Below are 13952 nucleotides of genomic sequence, written 5' to 3' on the forward strand. Positions count from 1 at the left end.
CCTGCCTACATTGTGTTTTTAAACTATCTTTACCAATTTAATGGGAACAAGATGGTATATCACAATTATTTGAATTTTCATTCCTCTAATGATTAGAGTTTGAATATTTTTTCAGGTAGTTATTAGGACTTTTTTTGTTGTTTTTGCTTTTCTGCAGAAATTAAAGAAACCCTTGACCCCCTATTGTTTCTTAATTCTGACCCCCTATCCTTGAGAAGTGATGTTTGCATTAATTTCACTTCCTTATACCCTTTCCTGTACAGAGAGTTTTCCTTTTTTTTTTTTTTTGCGGGGCAATGGGGGTTAAGTGACTTGCCCAGGGTCACACAGCCAGTAAGTGTCAAGTGTCTGAGGCCGGATTTGAACTCAGGAACTCCTGAATCCAGGGCTGGTGCTTTATCCACTGTGCCACCTAGCCGCCCCCGTAGAGAGAGTTTTCTAAAGATGATATCTTATGAATGAGACTGTTTCATGGAGAAAACCAAATGGAATAAGACTTTTATAATAACAGACCTACCTGACATTGAAGTATAATCAAAGTTCCTTTATAAAATTCCATCAGGCTTCATACATGGCTAAGAACCTGTGAACTTTGCTCAGCTATCTGAAGGAAGTTCACTCAGGACAAATAACCCTCATGGCTTATCTGGCATCTACCCAGCATTACCACACACTTAACTGAGATACAGGGATAATAATAGGCACTAACTCCTGCCATTCACCACCACTTAATTACAGTTGTGAGCTAGACCAAGTAAGCCACAAAATCCAGTGAGCTTCATCACAGATATGTTTTATATTTTCTTAAAAGCCATAAAACTAATGAGATCATGCAGAGAATTAAGTGTAGTCAAGGTCGGCACTGTTAATGCCTTACTTGGCCTATTGGGATTTGGGGCTCTTAGGTCTATACAACTTTCTGCCCTAGTAAAATTCTTTATCCTCCTACACTGGAATCAGCACTTCCTTTTCAAGAGCTGTTCTTCTCAGAAGCTCATAGTACTTCACATCAATTGTAGGCTTAATCAATATTTGTTTAATTGAAATGAAGGGAATGGTGTGATTAATCCCAAATACATCTCAGTGCACTATTGATCATCAATATGGCTATTTTACATACTGTGAGTTTGATTCATCATACATTTAAGAAATGTGGCTGAATGCCACAGATGTGGAAAGACTAAACCCAATATCAGTACCCAGGCTTCTTAACTTGGAGAACTTCATTCTTTCTCTTCAGCTAGAAAAGCTAAATCTCAAAAGAAGTATCAGCTATGAGTTGATAATTAAAGACTTCTTTAAAGAGCGGCACTTATTTTACATCTATGAGATTGCCCAAAATGATAGAAGGGGAAAGTGACAAATGTTGGAGAGGATATTGAAAAATTCAGACACTAATTCATCATTTGTGAAATTGTAAATGATCCAACCATTTTGAAGAGCAATCTGGAATTATGCCTAAAGAGTTATTAAACTACCTATACCCTTTAATTCAGAGATGCCACTATTTGATCTATTTCAAAAAATGATCAGAGGAAAAGGAGAAGAATCTATATGTTCTAAAATGTTTATAGCATGTCTCTTTGTGGAGGAAAAGAATTGGAAATTTCAGGGATGGCTGAACAAGTTCTGGTATATGATTGTGATGGAATATTACTGTGATGTAAGAAATGATGAGCTCAATGATCCTAGAAAAACATGGAAAGACTTACATGAAATAATGAAGAGCTAAATGAGCAGAACCAAGAGAGCATTGTATACAGTAACAACAATATTGTGTTAAGAACAATTTTGAGTGAATAAGTTATTTTGTCTATAAAAAAAACAAATTAACTATATAGGACATATGAAGAAACATGTTATTTACATCCAGAGAAAGAACTGATAAATAGAAGCATGTGTAGAATAATTTAATATATATATATATATATATACATACATACATATGTCTATTAGTGTCTAATGGTAGCCATCTCTAGGGCAGGAGGTGGGGGAGAAAAAAAGAAAAAATTACTTGATAATTTTGTTGTATATTTGAAAGGAAAAACAAATTGTGCATAGTAGATTTGCAGTTTCATATGTAATCATCTTTTTATTGAACTGTTATCAAAATAATTTTAAATGTGGCATTAGGAGGCAGCTAGGTAGCACAGTGGATAAATTACCAGCCCTGGATTCAGGAATACCTGAGTTCAAATCCAGCCTCAGACACTTTATACTTACTAGCTGTGTGACCCTGGGCAAGTCACTTAACCGCCATGGGCCCGCAAAAAAAAAAAAAAGTGGCATTATACAGAGTTGCAACTCCTTTCCCCCCCCTCTCCCCCTTTACAAACAAGGAAACTGAGGGAAAGCAAACATAATTGACTTGCCCTGAGTCAGAGTGATTTAATGAATGAGCTTTGGATTTGGAGTCTGAGGACCTGGCCTTAAATTCCCTGCTCCGACATTGTCTTCTCATGTAACTGGATAGGTTTTTCTGGGTCTCAGTTTCTTCATCTCTAAAATAAAAGGGTAGGGGTTGAGTTTGATGATTTCAAATATCCCTTCCATTTCTAAATCCTATAATCTTATGACAGAGGATACAGATGTGGATATATAACCTCAACTCCACAAATCAGTTTGCCTGGTTTCTTTTGAGATTCCACTCAAATCCTACCTTCTACAGGAGGCTTTTCCTCTCCATTCCCCAGCCCCAAACTCCTACCCCACCCCTCTACACACCTACCCACTCTGTCCTCAGCTTCTAGTGTCTTCCCTCTGAGAATACCTTACATCTCTTCTGTGGCTATTTTGTACCTAGTTCTTTACATATTGTTCCTCTTTCATCCCCCATTAGAATGAGCACTCCTTGAGGCCAGGGACTGTTTGTGCTCATCTTTCTATCCCTAGAACTTAGCATAGTGTCAGGAATATAAGAAGTATCCCATAAACACTTATTGACTGACTGACCAACCACTGAAAGGCATATCATCAGCTCTCCCATCCCAGACCTGTTGTGGCCTCAGAGGGAACATCCTTCCTTTGTACAGGTGACCTAAGAAAATGGGACAGTTGGGGAATTTGATCCTTATCTGATCCTACAGAGTCTCTGTTCCTTCAGTAAAGATTTCTAATGAGCCCAGGCAGGATGCCTGCACATTGTAATTAGAGTTCAGGATAACCGTCAGCAAGAGCTCAGCCTGGAGAAAGCATAAGGAAGTCTTCCAGATTTTAAACTAATTATTCCATATGGAAAGTGAACCAATTGAACAAATTGTGAAACATGGAGGCTGTCAGTGTTACTATATGATTATGGGAAATGTACACTGTTTATATCAAGCAGTAACTAAATTTTTTTTTAAAGCAGCTACAGGCTGCCATACTGTAAATAATTTGTAGCTTGCTGGGAAGCTGAGTATTTCTTCAAATAATCAGTAAATAAATGTGAAAATAGCAAAATAGAGTGGAACCAGGAGAAAAGGATCTCCAGCATGTCCAGCTAAATTTCCTTCAAAGCAATTTTGACCCCATCAACAAATGTTCTGTCCTGTTTAGAGCAAGTTGGAGGGTTTCACTAAATTAAAAATTCCATGTAATGTTAAACCAAATAGACCTCCTGCTTCTCATTATTCTTCTGCACATTTCAGGAAAAGGTGGGAAAGGAAGGGGGGAAGGGAAGTGGGGAGAAAGAAACTCCACACAACTTCAAAACAACAGAAAGAATCTGTTACAACTGAGAAGCCCCAGCTGTCCCAGAAACAAGGGGCCTGATGAAATTGTGTTTGAGAATAATACAAAGCAACTTTCACATTCTCTTCAAAGGAACCCTTTCACACAACCTCAAAGTAGCCATCAACCAGCTTCAGTGCTTGTCTGAATCACATGGGTTATTAGAGAAAATATGTAATCTCTATTCTTAACTGAATATTTTTTAAATGAAATGGGATCAAGCCAATAAAATAGGAAACCTTCATTTTTTTATTTGATAGGTACTTTTAAATTTTTTATTTAGACCATTTGTCACAGTGCCAAGATAGAAAAGCTTTCTTCTTACCAAAATGTGCCAATTCAAATATTTGTACAAACTGCTGAGTTTCTCCTTTATTGAAATTTATAGTTTAGGGGCATTTGTATCGTTGAAAAAGAAAGCAAATAAACTGGGTCATGAAGTCAGCTGAAGGTGTGCTCTGAATAAATATTCATATTTTCTTCTGGCCAACCTATTTTTAATGGGCAATTTGATGTTATGATTTTAAACTGAAAGTGAATAAGCTTAGCAAGCTATGTTGTGAAAATGTAGTCTACAAGTGATTTTAGGAATTGGTTTCATTTTTTCAATCATGTATAGATGAATTACCCTTTCTAGGAGACCTAGAGAACCAACCCACCCCTTTTTTTAAGCAACTAGTACTACAAAATTAACCTGTAGTTTTAAAAATCAAATTGTAGGATCTTTTAAATTTCCATATATTGTTAAATTATTGTTAAAGTTCCATGCATTGTGCCTTCTGAAATGTTAGTCCCTGTATATATGTGGATTATTTTCATCAGCAACTTTCATAATGATTATCACATTAGCTCTTTTTTTTTAATAAAAAAGAGGTTCATCAAGTCACTAGATTCATCTCTGATTTAGTCTCTTGAATACTCTATTTCATTACTATTTTCTGTGATAACTGGCTGTGTTGTGATAGCTCAATATTCAGAGAAAAGGAAGAATGAACCTAAACTCTGTTAAAATCTAACAGGTTCCCCCCTTTCCACCAGGAACTAGGTTAAAAAAAAATAACAACAACAGATAGAAGAAAATCTTTAAAGCTGTACAATTAACAATAACAGTCAACCACAAGACAGGAACTCAGAGGAACATGGATTTTAGATTAGGGGCTAGCCTCCTATAAATGTTTTCATTTTAGTGGATAACATACCTCTCAATAGCTCACTTTACCTGTTGAAAGAGAAAATGTCATTGGACTTCTTAGAGAAAACCCTAGGAAAGGGAATTATCAAGGTTTTTGGATTTCTTCAAAAATTAAACACACTTCTCTTGGTGAAAAAGAAGATTCTATAAACACAAAAGAAGGGATGGAGGGAAGCCAGAGTGATCCCAATGTGTCTATAGTCACTGTTGCTCTGTTCTGCAAGGATCTGATCATTGGTGATGTCTATGATTTTTCTCATTCCCATCATGCTGTGCTTCCTTGAAACATTCAAGCCTGGAGCACTGTTTTCTTCACAAGACAGAAAAAAAAATCAACCCTTGTTGAAGGTGGCACTGGAACACAGACATACTCAATAACCTTTGTGTGAGACAAACTTCACAGCATTTCATCCCTGATTAAAAAACCTATTACCAATTTGTTAAAACCAAGGACAAAAAAAATTACTGTGTTTTACTGTTGTATTTGAATGGGATAGCATTAGGGAGCCTGCAAATAAACACCCAGGTTTTTGTTCTTTCTAGGTTTCTATACCTTTCATCTTCTAAAGTTCTGATGAATTATTGGCATTTTTATTGTGTTACTTTTACCTTGGACAGAGGGTGCCTTAGTGTTCCATAGATTCATTATAGATAAGGAATAACTATTAGATCATCTTTTCCTTCTTTACCCCTCCCACCATATAGCTCCTATATTCTAACGTCCATCCCAGGAGTCAAGGCAGTATTATTCCCTACTGTTAAATTTCAAGTGTCTGGTCCTGTCTGGTTGTAAATGACTCCAACAATGAGATTTTTACTGCCTCCCTAGGGGCATCTGCTCCTCGGTCTAGCAGAGCAAGTTGAGAAATGTTTCCCAAAACACAGCCTCAATTTCTCCTCTGTTCGGGTTCTTCCCATCATTTCCAATTAATGTCCAGTACACAAAGGAAAAAACAGATCTGAAAAATGGGTTTTAAATATTCCAGGAGCTTCCTCCAGACTTCACTGTGGTTTTATAACCTTTGGAGTATGGAAATAGTGGCCTTTATTTCTTTTACGGACTCTAGCCAGGAATCCTGAGCAGAATAGATAAGAAGTAACCTTACTCATTCGAATTCCCCTCTCCAACTATTTAGCCAAACAAGCCATTTAGTTGATTAACTGTGCATCAGAATATAAGGAGCTTCCTCCTTTAGAATGTAAACTCCCTGCCAAAAGGAATTGGTTCTTTCTGTATGCTTGTATCTCTCTCTGGTGGCCAGCTTGTAAGAGGTGCCTTATAAATGCTTGCTGGTTGATTGATGATTGATTGAGAACATGCCTTGACCCAAGAAATGGCTTCTGCTACAACAGAATACTCAGAACTTATGAAAAGACATTTTAGTCTAATATTGAAAATGAAACTTTCAAACGGAGAGAAAAAGCTAAATTCAAAAGATGTCAGCATCTTCTATTCAGCCAGTGAGCTAGTTTTGGTTTAAATAAACCAGATATTTAAATAGGAAAGACCTAGATCAGTGATGGGTACCTCCTTGGCACACTGGATAGAGTGCTGGGCCTGGAGTCAGGAAGACTCCTCTTCATGAGTTCAAATCTAGCTCTTAGTCACTTATTAGATATGTGATCCTGGGCAATTCATTTGTCTCAGTTTCCTGACTGTAAAATGAGCTGGAGAAAAAAAAAGGCAAACCACTCCAGTATCTTTACCAAGAAAATCCCAAATGGGGTTGAAAGAGTCAGTTATGATTGCAGAACAACAAAAAGAATTGTAGGGCAAGGAAGAACGGGAGAGAATCAGAGAGACAAAGACAGAGACATAGAAACAAACAGCAATTGGGTTAAGTAGGTCTGCACCTCTACCCTTTGTTATTTAGGGAAATCTTCACGTTATATAGGTGCCTCTCACAGTTCCATATCTTTCATTGGCCAATTGTCTGTTTATATACCCACTGGTCAAACCATTCCACTTAATATCTCATAGTCAACCACAAATCATGAAGGAGATGACTGATCATTCTGGACCTCTGCCAACCATGCTAATTGAGAAACAGACTGTACTGATTAACTTAATGAACATTGTATTCTAATGATTCTTCTGCTAAGTGAAGACACAGCCACTCTAAAGATTGAGAAAAGACACTCCACCATTCATTGACTAATGCTACACAAGGGCCAAATAACCTGTTTGACTGACATATTTGCAGGATTACTGAATTTTTGGCTGAATTGACCAGATGCTTTGAAATCATGGAAACTATCCAAAAGCCTCCATTTTCCTCCATTTCCTGTGTGAATAATAACAAGGGCTCTCTCTACCCTCCAGGGTTTTGAAAGGTCAGAAAGCTACTCTAGCTTTTCAATAGAAAGACTACCTGAATAAGAATAACTCATACTGACACCATGCTTTAAGGTTGGGCAAAACACTTCTCACATTTCTGAGAAGTATCACAAATATTATTACTTATTTTTTAGAAATGAGAAAAATCAAGGTCCTGATCGCTTATAAATAACAAGTCTAGGGGCAGCTAGGTGGTGCAGTGGATAGAGTACCAGCCCAGCCCTGGAGTCAGGAGTACCTGAGTTCAAATTTGGCCTCAGACACTTAACACTTACTAGCTGTGTGACCCTGGGCAAGTCACTTAACCCCAATTGCCCTCACTAAAACAAAACAAAACAAAACAAATAACAAGTCCAAAGGTAGCTAGGTGGCCAGTGGCCAGTGGCCAGTTGATAGAGCATTATACCTGGAGTCAGAGAATCTGAGTTAAATCCAAATCCCAGAAACAGGAGTGTAGCTCACACATTAATAGAACTATATATGAAGAGATATCCAATTTTAGGGCTAACATAGAAGGAATTCATACACTAAATGGGAGGCTCAGCTAATGACTTTAGGGTCCTTTCCAACTCCAACATAGAATTTATATACCAGAGGACAATTCAATAAGTCATAACACAAGGGAGTAAGAACTGTATTATAACTGCCTAATCAAATCCACCTGCTAGATTTAGCTTTGATTTGGTCTGGTGCTTTTTTCCCTAAAATTTCTCTTAAAATATCTTCCATGTCAGGAAATTCTACTGAGGGAAAATTTAGAACCTCAGATGAGAAAATAGGCCTACACACACCAAAGATACTCAGTAAATACTTGATGAGTTGTTAATGTTGACTGACAAATAACTTTAGAAGTGTTTAACACAATGGGGACTCAGTGAAAAATAGATCTGAGAAGGCACCTGAATAGTCTAGTCTTCCCTGGAGCCTTAAACAGGAGACATGGGTTAATTGCATAGAACAAATTAATTATACCTTAAATAGCATGTCCTGCAATATTTTTTTGTTGCTAGAGCAAAATTTCCCAAAATAATTTGACAAAAGAACATGTTGAGGCTTGAAAGTATTGATGGCAAAGTTCCAAAGTCAAGGTTGTGAGCAACTCTGAGGAGAAGAATTATCATCATGGAAATTAGGGCTGCAATGAACCTAAGAGATCAGTTAGGCCAAGATCTTTACTTTAGAGTTGAAGAAAGTGAAACCTGATGAGTTTAAATTGACTTGCCCAAGTAGTCACAGCAGATAAATTATAGAGGTCAGGCATTAGAACTTCAGTTTTTTAATTGTGAATTAAATTTCTTTCCACTGTACCAACCACCTACGCAGGAGATTTCCAGAGGAAAGATCCAAAACAAAATTCTCAGAGGAATCTGAAGAGGGAAAGATAACTTTCATTCATCCCCCTTGGTGAGGGAATGCTTCTTCTTCCATGTGTTTAATAGTCTCTCTATTTTCCTCAAGTGTTTTCACCCACCACCACCCCCCAAGTCCTGAGGTTGGAGTTAGGGGCTATAGCTAAAGAGGGCAATGAGGGTTAAGTGACTTGCCCAGGGTCACACAGCTAGTAAGTGTCAAGTTGTCTGAGGCCGAATTTAAACTCAGGTCCTCATGAATCCAGGGCAGCATTCTATCCACTGCACCACCTAGCTGCCCCTCCTAGTCTTTTGCTATGGCTCACTAGTACAACTTCTTATAGACCCTTTATTCACATCCATAATATTTAGTTCCCCCAAAACATTCTGGGAAATTGTTGTTGTTCAGTTGTTTTCAGTCCAACTTTTCATGACCCCATTTGGGGTTTTCTTGGCAAAGATACTGGAGTGGTTTGCCATTTTCTTCTCCACTCATTTTACAAGATGAGGAAGATGAGGCAAGCAAGGTTAAGTGACTTGCCCAGGGTCACACAATAAGTGTCTGAGGCCAGATTTGAACTCAGAGATGAGCCTTCCTGACTCCAGGCCCAGCACTTTATCCACTGTGCTATCTAACTTCCCTGTTTTGGGAAATACTGTGCCACACATGTTGTCCTCTGTGACAACATTGAGATCTGATTTGATGGATTAAGGTTTAAAGTCATTCCCTTCCTCCTAAACTACACCAAGGCTCCATGGTATAGGGCCAATCTGCCCCCTTTGGATTTAGATTAATTTGCTCAATTGCCTCTCTATCATTAGTAGGCATCACAAACTAATACTTCTACCATAGTTCAAGTTTGTTTGGGAGTTTGTTGAGTCCTAAAAGAGAGAATAGTTCAGGTTAAAACCGTGAATACAATTAAATCTAAATGTTAGACTTCATTGAAGTATTGCTGAAGGCCTTTGTGAAATGTAATAGAGGTTAAACAGCACCTTCATAGAAATGTGCTTTGTTTAAAATGGACATTGACATCAGGATTCTGAGAAAATGGCAGTCATTATTGATCAATTTTCTCTGGGAAGTCTCACATACCAGAAACCCTGTGCGCCAGTGTTTTCTGTGGGGATATTTACATGTGGCAAAGGCTATGTTCCTTGTTATTCCTTTTAGAAAATTATATGATTATCCTAGGTTATCATTAGGGCTTGAGTGCATTTTTTTTCATCATATTCTCTTACTTGTACAGGCATAATTTTTACCAAAGAACGAGCTACCCATGGTTGGTTATCATATTGAATAGTAAATCAATCCTGCTGTTTGAATACAATCCGTTTATTGCTGGCAATTACCATAGTCTGGAAAAATCATAAATATGTGGATATGGCATAAGTAGTCAACATTTCTGTCTCATTGTAATGATTCAATTCCTATCCACATACCCAGTTGTAGGAAGAATGATTTTGTTATAATGTAATAAACTTGCTCTCCTCTAGTTAATTTTCAGTGGCAAGTAGTGAAAGTTCTTCCTAATTGGAAACATCATAGTCTTTTGGTGAGGACAAAGAACAACTAGTTTTCAAGATTTGGATTCAAATGATCGCTTGGTTTCTTTATGTTTTGTTGTTCTTTAGTTGTTTTCAGTCCTGTCTATGTCCCGTTCTTCGTGACCCTGTTTGGCGTCTTCTTGGCAAAGATATGGGAGTGGTTTACCATATCTTTCTCCAGTTTATTTCACAGATGAGAAAATTGAGTCAATCTTGCCCAGGGCCACACAGCTAGGAAGTGTCAAAGATCAGACTTGAATTCGGGTGTTCCTGACTCCAAGCTCCACACTATATATACAATGTGCTACCTAGCTGTTCTGCATTTCTTTAAGTACAGATCACCAATCCCATGCATAAATCCCAAACTTCTAAACCACACCACTACTAAATTCAATTCAATCTATAATTCACTGTGCTAAACACTAAAGATACAAAGATTAAAAATATATAATCAGTGCCCTCAAGGAGTTTACAATCTAGTAACTGTGATAAGACCTATAAAATGAAACATGCTTCAGTCTTATTCCAGTATCTGTCTGACCTTGGGCCTTATGGGTCTCAGTTTCCCCATTCATAGAACAAAGGAATTGTCCTAGATTAACTTTGAGATTGCTTTCAGCTTTAAAATTTTATCATTTTCATTCAATTCAAGTCAACAAACTAATTCAAATCAAGGTGCCTTGGCAAGTGAAAACTTCAGATATTGTCGTAAACTGGAGACAGCAAACTAATTAGTCAGTGCCAGTTTTTTTTTAAATGGGTTTTTTAATATTTTAAACTCCTATTATAAACCACCAGAAATATAAAATGTTTGTCTTAAAGTATCTATATAGTCCCATACACTTCATGTGGAATGTGAGGGAAATGTGTTGATTAAAGAGTTTGTTCATAGATCAAAACAATCAGGAGGGGAGCGATTGGAAGAGCAATGGCAATAATATAGTTCAAGAGAATGATAATAGAAATTCTGATTGTGAGAGTAAATACTTATCTAGGAGAATCTGGCCTTGAATTTCAAAACATAGTTCATAAATTTTCCTTAAGTCCTGAATGGTGGGAGGAGACTACTGTTCTAGTTTCCAATATTTTGCCTATAAGTAGCACCTGCCTCTCAAATATGGAAAGAAGGATGGAAGTATGGAGTAAAAGAAGAAATTTCTAGTTAAAGAATTTCACCTTGATCCTAGAGGGTTTGGGGATTGGATTTAGCTGAATGAAAAGCAGGAAGTTCAGCTAATCACCTTGATATTTTGCCTAAACATCAAATATCTAAGTACTTTGGAAAGACTGGGATGGTATCCAGAACTTTTCATTGTTTATCTGGATGTCTGGTGTCACGTGAATTGGTCAAAATTTATTTCATAACTACCTTCACATTATACAGATGATTTTACCTAACTCAGTCAGGATTTTTTTTCTTTATGTTCTCTCTTCTCGAAGTTAGGAGAAGTTTAGAGCTTGGGGAAGAAATTTTTTTAGAAATTCAGTAAGCATTTATTGAGTTCTGACTGTGTATAAAGTACTGTATTGTAGTTTTAAACAAGGAAGGGAATATGTACCTATATCACGTATTTTTCAGTTCAGATTTTGAAACAGCTGGTATCCCTTTTGATTTTCAATTAGCCTTTTCTTATGTTTTTATCCACATCCCTAATTTCAATGTTGCTATTTTCTCCTATAACAAGAACTTATTATAACCACATTTCATTTCAGGTTCTGAGGTATTTTAAAGAATCCTGCCCCCCACCCCCCTCTCCCACAAACACATGCTCATTCTTGAACCCTGTGTTTTAATTTGTTTAGGCTATTACTGCCCTGGAATAAATTGGGGCCCCAAAGTGGAAAATACAGGCATCTAGTTACTCATTAGCTCATTAGTACAATGATGTATGAACAGTCTCTTAAGTAAAACGATACCCTACTGCAGTATAAACAAAGTCACAGGCAAAGTGGCTCATTTATAACTCATCCTTTTAGAATCACAATTTTATTTTAATCCCCCCCTGTTTAAGGAGCATTTCCCACTCCTATCCCCCTCACATAAACTGTGCTCATTAATGTCATTTGGTAAAACCACAGCTCTACTGTAATGGCAACTGTTTTAGGAACAAGTATGGAAGAATCAAAAGGTGGAAATGGCTCTCTACTTGGCCCTCTGACAAAGATTGCCCAGAAAACCTGCTCCAAAAGCCCACTTCTTGAAAACAGAAAAGCAACTTTTTTTTTTTTTTAAAGGAGGTCCATTCATGTATTATGGTAATAGCAAATAGAAACCAGGGGACATCTGCCATTCAAATGGGAATTTTTACTTCTTCCTTTTTCAAAACATGTGGGGAGTTGTTTTTATTATCAAATCCTCTTGGCTACTTTCCTGAACTTGGATGCTGAAAGCCATTTCCTTAGCTGATTTTCCTGGGGTCCTTTGATGGCTCTGTAGCTGCCTACCCTGGTGCCAGAGGAAGACTGTTGAGGATTAGTAGGGAGATCATGTTTTCCATGATTGTTATTTCAGCATTAGTTATTACAATTTTCTTAATATGGTTCTCTAGTAAAGTATATTTCTGGCATTATTAATAGTGTATAGCACTTTAAGGTGTCTATATTCTACAAAGATTAGTGAAATTATTCCTATGCAATAGAGGTAGAGATGAAGATATCTGCAAAATAAGCAAATTCCTTACTATCATGGCTTGGTCTGTGCCTTCTGAACACCTTCTAAATCACATAATCAGTGAAGTACTCTCCTACCTCCATTGTCCTCCCCCCACATACCCAATTGGAGAATCTATATGGTGTCACGTAGACAAAATCATCGCTGTTTTAAAGGAAACTGAATAGATACTGTCATGATAGAGGGGTCAAAGAATCGAGGCCCAGGATCAGATCCAGTCCATTACTTTTTCCATGACTGAGTCCCATTGAGGCATATTATACCTAGGATTACTAATCTAGAGCTGGAAGGAACATTAGAATCTGGTGAGGCCAAACTCATCATTTTATAGATGAGAAAACTGAGGTACAGAGTGTACATGCAACTTGCCCAGGGTCATATAGCCATTAAGTGTCTGGGATAGAATTTGAACTCAAGGCCTCCTGAAGCCCTCTCCAGAACTCTATCCACTGTGGTATCCAGCTGCTACAACAATTCTCCAGTTGTCTTTGCAGATGTGCCAAGATAGGAATGATGGCACCTGTGATGTTTTCTTTGTGTTGGGCTGCCCACAGTTACTGTTTTAGAGGATAATGATTACAGCTTCCATTGTTCTCTCTGGGGAGGGGGGACGGAAGAGAAAGGAATTGTGTTCTGCATATGTTATAAAAACTAAATTTATAGTAAAATATTAAGGTATATCTGACAAAAAGAAAAAGTAGGTGAAGTTTAAGCTCTTTCAACCATTTTGGAATGATCATGCCAATAAAGTACACATTTACAAAATCTGGGAGCACATTGTGGATAGGAAATTATTTTATTTTGCCTTTCTCAGCACTGTTTTCATTTGCCACATACAATAGCTGTAGCTGATTTGTCATTCATTATGCTACAGACAGTATCTGGTGATGACTCGTTATCAGGAAATAAGAGTCATCCCCACTAAATTCAAAACAACAAGAACATATTTGGAGACTCAAGATTTCAATTGCCCACAAATGACAAATCTTTTCCTTTTTTGGAATCAACTAAGTATAGACATTAGATCAAATTTTCAAACACAAAGCCTTCATTTAAAAAAAAAAATCACTATTGCAGGGGAATGGTGGAGAAGAGGACACAACATCAGATTAATGAAAAATCAAAGCAGGATTCTTTATTCTC

Source organism: Dromiciops gliroides, chromosome 5 (assembly GCF_019393635.1).
Source record: "Dromiciops gliroides isolate mDroGli1 chromosome 5, mDroGli1.pri, whole genome shotgun sequence".
NCBI classification, from domain to species: Eukaryota; Metazoa; Chordata; class Mammalia; order Microbiotheria; family Microbiotheriidae; genus Dromiciops; species Dromiciops gliroides.